The following is a 6466-nucleotide window of genomic DNA, read 5'->3' on the forward strand; positions in this document are numbered from 1 at the left end:
GCATTGCATCTTGCTTGATCAAGACATGTCACGACCTGGTTATTGTATTTGTTATGTTAAGATGGATTATATTGGCTTGCTTTTGGACTGAAGTCTTTTGTAATTGTCTGGATCAACTGCTATGTACAAAATATGTATAGCTTTTTTTTGGGCTGAAGCCTTTTGTTGTTTCATGGACCAATTGGTATGTACTGAATGTGTATGTATCGATGCAATGCTTTTGATATTAACTTGATATTAGATTGATAAACACAACTACATTATATTATTTTTTATATTTTGTATTACCAGTTTGGATATGACTATACCCAGCAGCAATGCTGCCGGGTGCGGCAAGCCGCATTTCCTACCAAGTACAATACAATAGCAAGCCATCGCCTCATTACTTCTGACGAGCTCAACACATACAATACAATAACAAGTGTTCTGAATCTACACCCCCAATGAAGTGAATGAAAGGGAATCGAACCGTTGTAACACGCCGTGAGTTCAATAAACTTGGATTATGAAGATCCATTTTCCTGTTGAAAAGAGATAGATATCCCTCATGCCCCTTATAGCTTGCTACGATTCGCGAGTTCTTGCTTCAGCTGATCCCTCAGGACCCTTCTCAGCAGCTTGTTTGAAGCAGTTCTCGGGAACTCCGGGACGATTTTGACGTAGCTCACCTGTCAGGACGAACAAACGATCTCAATTCCCTCATTATGGATGCGCCCATCTAATCATCTGAACTGAACGTCAGAAAAGAGAAGCTCTTACCTTCAAAAGGGGATTGAAGTTCTTCTGGATGGCTCTCTGGAACTTGCTCTTCAGAAGATTTGCATCGCATGTTGTGGATCCATCTTTTAGCACTGCCAATATAGCCAGTTGTTCTGGTCCCCCGCCAGAAGGTTTGATGCTAACAGCTGCTGTTTCTAGCAGACCCTCATCAGCTCCATTACAAACCCGTTCGATCTCCACTGAACTTGTCTGGTCAGGCAAGAGCAATATTGAATTGGTTTCATGAGATGCAAGAGTCATGACATCATACTGAAAACAATGAAGGGGGAGCTTCAACCTTAATCCCTACAAGATTCATAGTGTCATCTGCTCTGCCCTGTACGATATAGTAACCACCTACTGTCCTCTGGATTATATCTCCATGTCGTCGGAGTTGCTGCAGTAGAAATACCGTTACAACATGTGAGCTTTCACCATTCTGGTTATTACTGATAACTTTTAAAAGTATGTAGTCAGATTTATTTGATTAGTTCAGCAAAGGGAACATTGACTCAAATGTTGCTAGTACTTTTTTGTCATAGAACACTTATCATTGCAACTTATATCAGAGTACAATAGCATGTCTAAATCACATATTTGCTTCTCATCTTCTCGGTAGGGCTCCACTGGAAAACTTGGAGAACATACTGATTTTACAAAGCTTAAAAAGTTGACTGCTGCAACTGTCGAATATCTTCATAATTTTGTCAAGCAGTTTAGATATAAAAAAATGAGGTAAGCGAATCCATACCCGTCCTCTGTAAATGGGCATTCCATCAAAGTAAACCTTATCGTGGTCAGCATTGAGAAGCCGATTGGTAGCACCAAAATATAAAGGGAAGAGACCTACTTCTCCAGAACAAGGTACATCATCAGGCTGTCATAGCAAACGTCAAATGCCTATGCAGCGAACGCAATCACCAAACTTAGAATATTGGACGAACAATACTTACATATGGATTTCCCTGTTCATCGAGTATGACAAACCCAGTGGACATTGATGCACCACTGAAAGCTCCAAAATCTTGTGGGTCCAAAAGTCTCCCTTGAATGTATGAGGATGCCAGCTCTGTGCCCCCACAGCACTCAACAATGGGCTTGTAACAGGTACACGAAGATAGCCACAGATTATCATCAATATCAGAAGCCTCCCCTGTTGTAGCAAGTACCCTGCGATTATACAAATTTAGCTTCTTTAGCGGATCTTGTGATGAAGTTTAATGCTTTCTAACAGTGTAAGTAGCAACTTGCCTGATTTTGGTCCAGTCTAGACCTTTAGTAAGATTCCCTGCCTTCCAAGACTTCACCAAGCTAGGCACAGATCCTAATACACTCACACGGGCATCCTGCAATTTGGACATATCACGAAGCGCATGAGTAAAGAGCAGTTTATACTCAGCTTCTAATATAATATGCAGGGACTTTTTGATAAAATCCTACCTGATTCATTCAGAAGAAAAAGCTCTATGATGCATAGAAAAAAAACTTGGGAGAATAGACAAACTATGAAGTTAATTAGGTAGCCAGTAAGCCTTATCTATACCAGATTCAAGCGAAGTAATGGATACAAAAAATAAGAACAAGGCCAAGGCTTTCTTTAACTAAAAAGATGGAACAATGACAAATCGACTTTAGCAGTTTAAACCAAGAGATGGCGCAAAATAGGCCACACCTGCACAAATTTGCAGAAACCACGTCCAAGTGGAGAACCATGATATAAGGCCAATGTTGCACCATTTAGAAAGCATGAGAATATTTGTATAGGTCCCATAACCCAACCCAGATTTGTAGGCCACAAGTCTACGTCCTTTGGTCGAAGATCCAAATGTGCCCAGGTATCAGCTGCACATCTTATGGGACAAAGTTGTGTCCACGGTATAACTTTTGGCTCTCCTGCACCAGAAGCAAATAGAACAGATCAAATCACACGTGAAGTTGTGAACGTGAGAAACGGTGCAACCAGAGATTAAAGGAAATTGTGTCAGAAACTCAAGGCAGTGTTTACCAGTTGTTCCTGATGAAAACAGTATATTAATTAACGCGTCTGCAGATTGATAAACTGGAGAGTACATGGATGACCTGCAAATCCAAGACATGTAGCTCCCATGTTGGTCACATCACAAAATCACCTCTGTTTTGCAATGTGGGTATTCAAATTTTCACGAAAAGAAAGCATCTGAATAGAGTCGTTTATTTTGAGTGACATGGAAGGATCATTTGCTGCATACCTCCCAGCAGCACGAGAAAGAAAATCTTTCCAGGACATATCACCATTCCTTGGTGTAACTCCAAGACTATCTCCAGTTGCAGGAATTACAATAGCTTTAGCTGAAGTCCCTTCCATGACACGGCTGAAGAATATAATTTGATATATTTAGTTAAGTGCTGAGAATTGTTCTGTGATAGTTCAGTACGTTCATGCAAAAAGGTATAAATGAAACATAAATTGTTACATCAATGCAAAATGATTATTTTCACAAGCTGTGATCCTGCTAAATAACTGCAATTTTCTTGTTAAAGCTGAGCAAATTAAGTTACTGAAACACATATATTAACTAAATAATTTGATCCATCGTATACCTGTAAAGTGGAAATTTCTTCCCTCCCCTAATTATGAAATCCTGAAATCCTGTGGAATTAGTATAAGCACTACTATAGTACTGATGATCGTAAGACTTGCTGCTTGCTACAGTCGAACCTGAGTAAAAATTGCCTTTGCTTTTGCGACCCTCATGCGATTGCCAATCTCCTGGGCTGCAAAACTGTCTGCTATTCCCACAACAACAAAGCCTCCAAGGATGATTGCCAAATAAACAATAACTGCATTGCACGTCATTGGCATGTCTATTGCAATCCGGTCACCCTTTCGGAACATGGTATCAAGGGCATTTGCAACAGTCCTGAAAATACCAAAGCAACAAAAACCATTATGATGAAATTGTACAATAGAACAGAAGAAAAATAAAGGTTTCTGCATGCCCCCAACTCTTAATTTGTTAAGAAATGCATACATCACTTGGGTGCGAAGCTCCTTCAACGACATACGATTCACTGGATAATCGCCAAAGCCCTCATCCCTCCAGACAATAGCCATGCAATCATCTGTCCTGTTCTGGGAAGGCCAAGGTAGCAGACAACATTCGGCAATGTTGAGCACCGCACCGGGGAACCATGACCCTCCCTTCTTTGATTTATCTGACGCATTTAGAATCGTCTTTGGTTCTCGTACGAACTTGACGGAGAGCTCCTTCAGCACCAGTTTCCAGTAGACCTACGCAATGATCACCTAGGAGGCTATTATAAAGAAATAAAACTTTGAACTGATGTTCTAGTTATCCACTTGTTCTGTCTGTGAAGTAAATTCCAAATTTAGAAAGAAAAATTGACCTCCTGATTCTGAACAGAGAATCTGTGGAAGAGGCCAAAGCTTGAAATTGGATCCTTATATGATGCTCCTAACAGCTTGGGGCCATTCTCTTCCATCACTCTCCCAAGATTTGTTTGCTTACAATCAGTCCTGCAACAACCATGATAACTGTCTCATGAAGTAAATTATATATACACCAATCATCATATCACACAGTAGTGTTAAATGATGCGAATCCATAGACGAGTCTAGTGTCAAAAACGCTATTATATTACGGGACGGAGGGAGCAGTACCAAAATAGCACTACTATCTTACTGTTGTTGTTAGACTCAAATGTTGTTAGACTAAAATACTGGGTTAAATGGAAGAACCATAAGCTTAAGTGACTCGTGGAATTAGACTAGCAGTCACTTTCACCATTGATGAGCCATTGATTGCTCTTGCTCCCACTACCCGATTGGATCAAACAGTTGGTAGCAAATTAAGCGCCGGGAGAGAAGCCCTGTTCAGCTGTGCTTCCAGGGGGAAAAAATGGACGGCGGCCGGCGACTTACGGAGAGGGGAACCAGTAGGGCGGCGGGCCTCTCTGGGGCTCTGGGCGCGGTCCCAGCCGGCGTAGACGGAGTAGTACACCAGCTGGTGGAGCGCGTGCGGGTGGTCCGGCCGTAGCACCACCGCCGCCACGACCGCCGCCCACGCAGCGGCCGCGTCCGCGCCGCATTTGCCGGTCGCCGAGCGGAGCGCGGCGAGGAAGGCCCCCGCGTCGGCCGCCCTGAGCCCGGCCGCCTCCACGTCGCCCGCCCGGATCTCCCCGACACTGCCCCTCGCGGTCGCCGCCATGCCCCGCCTGCTCGGCTGCTCGCTCGCTCTCCGCCGGCCTCACGGCGCACGGACTTGGCAGGTCTGACGAGGATGGCAACGGAGAAAAGGCTCGGCTTTGGCGAAATGCACGTTCTGGGCAAGGACTGCGTCCACTGGCATGCTTATACCACCATCTATCTGTCTCTCGATCAACAAACTGCATTCATGTTATCTTCTAGTACTCCCACAGTTTACAGGGCACACTAAAAAAATCTCTGGACCAAGGTGGTTAGTGATTGGCTGTATCAAATAGCATCGGTTGTCAACTACGAGTCTACAATACCTAATTAGGCTGGTCATACTGGGAGTAACATAGGTAGTAACATAGATGCCACATAAGCAAAAATGTTGATGTGGCAAGTAGTTAATGAGAATAGAGGCAAATGAAGTACCTCCGTTTCAAAATAGATGACCCAACTTTGTACTAAAGTTAGTATAAAGTTGGTTCATCTATTTTGGAACGGAGGGAGTAATATGCTACCATCACATAGCGCTTTCCAATGCAAAATGAGCCTACAAGACAATAAATGAACATGTGTATGTTACTACACATATGACACTTCCTACTATAAGGGTAGTAACATAGAGGGTGCTTGGATACGTTTTAGAGGGTGTTTGGATCCAAGGGACTATTTTTAGTCTGACTAAAAATAGTCTTTTTTAGAGGCTAAAGTTTCAAGCACCCCTGACTAAAGAGAGGCTAGGACTAGTCTTGAGGCTAAAAAAAATTTGTCATAGGAAACCTACTAAAATATGTATTAGCCCTCTCTCTCCTCATTTAATTTCTCTCCTTTAACACATGCGAGTTCTGGATTGGAGGGTTTGGAGGATAAAAGAGACTAAAATCACATGACTAAATTAGTCCCATGACTAAAAGTAGTGGGACTAAAACTTGCTAGCCTCACCCATGCTTGGATCCAAATATTAAAGAGACTAAAATCAAGTTATTGAGCGTTTATTATCCTCCAAACCCTCCAATCCAGAACTCGCCTGTGTTAAAGGAGAGGAGTTAAATGAGGAGAGAGGATTAATCTACATTTTAGTAGGGGTACCCTGACTAAAAAAATTTAGTCTCAAGACTAATTTTAACCTCTCTTTAGTCAGAGGTGCTTGGAACTTTAGCCTCTTAAAGAGACTATTTTTAATCAGACTAAAATAAATCCCTTGGATCCAAGCATCCTCGTAAAGTAGTAACGTATGCATGGAATTAATGCGCAGTGACCAGCCTTAGTGAAGAAATTAATGCGCAGTGATTAAACGAGCAGTTATAGCACATGCATTCGTGAAGGAAAAGGACCGCATGCATGGAATGCAGCATAAGTGCCTCAAAACGGCCTAACTAACTTGACATTAATTGCCCACATGCCTTAATACTCTCATATTCTGAAAATGCATAAAAACCGTGACGGAAGGAGTACTACCTCCGTCTTGGTTTATTAGTTTTTGTTATATTCAATGCCAAATTTTGATCATAAATT

General features: G+C 42.3%; 1 pseudogene; it reads right to left on the reverse strand.

Moving 5' to 3' along the window:
* Positions 1–260: 260 nt before the first annotated feature.
* LOC123088023 (probable CoA ligase CCL12) lies at positions 261–5069 on the reverse strand (annotated as a pseudogene).
* Between the last annotated feature and the right edge of the window lie 1397 nt (positions 5070–6466).

The sequence above is a fragment of the Triticum aestivum genome, chromosome 4A, assembly GCF_018294505.1.
Source record: "Triticum aestivum cultivar Chinese Spring chromosome 4A, IWGSC CS RefSeq v2.1, whole genome shotgun sequence".
Taxonomy (NCBI): Eukaryota; Viridiplantae; Streptophyta; class Magnoliopsida; order Poales; family Poaceae; genus Triticum; species Triticum aestivum.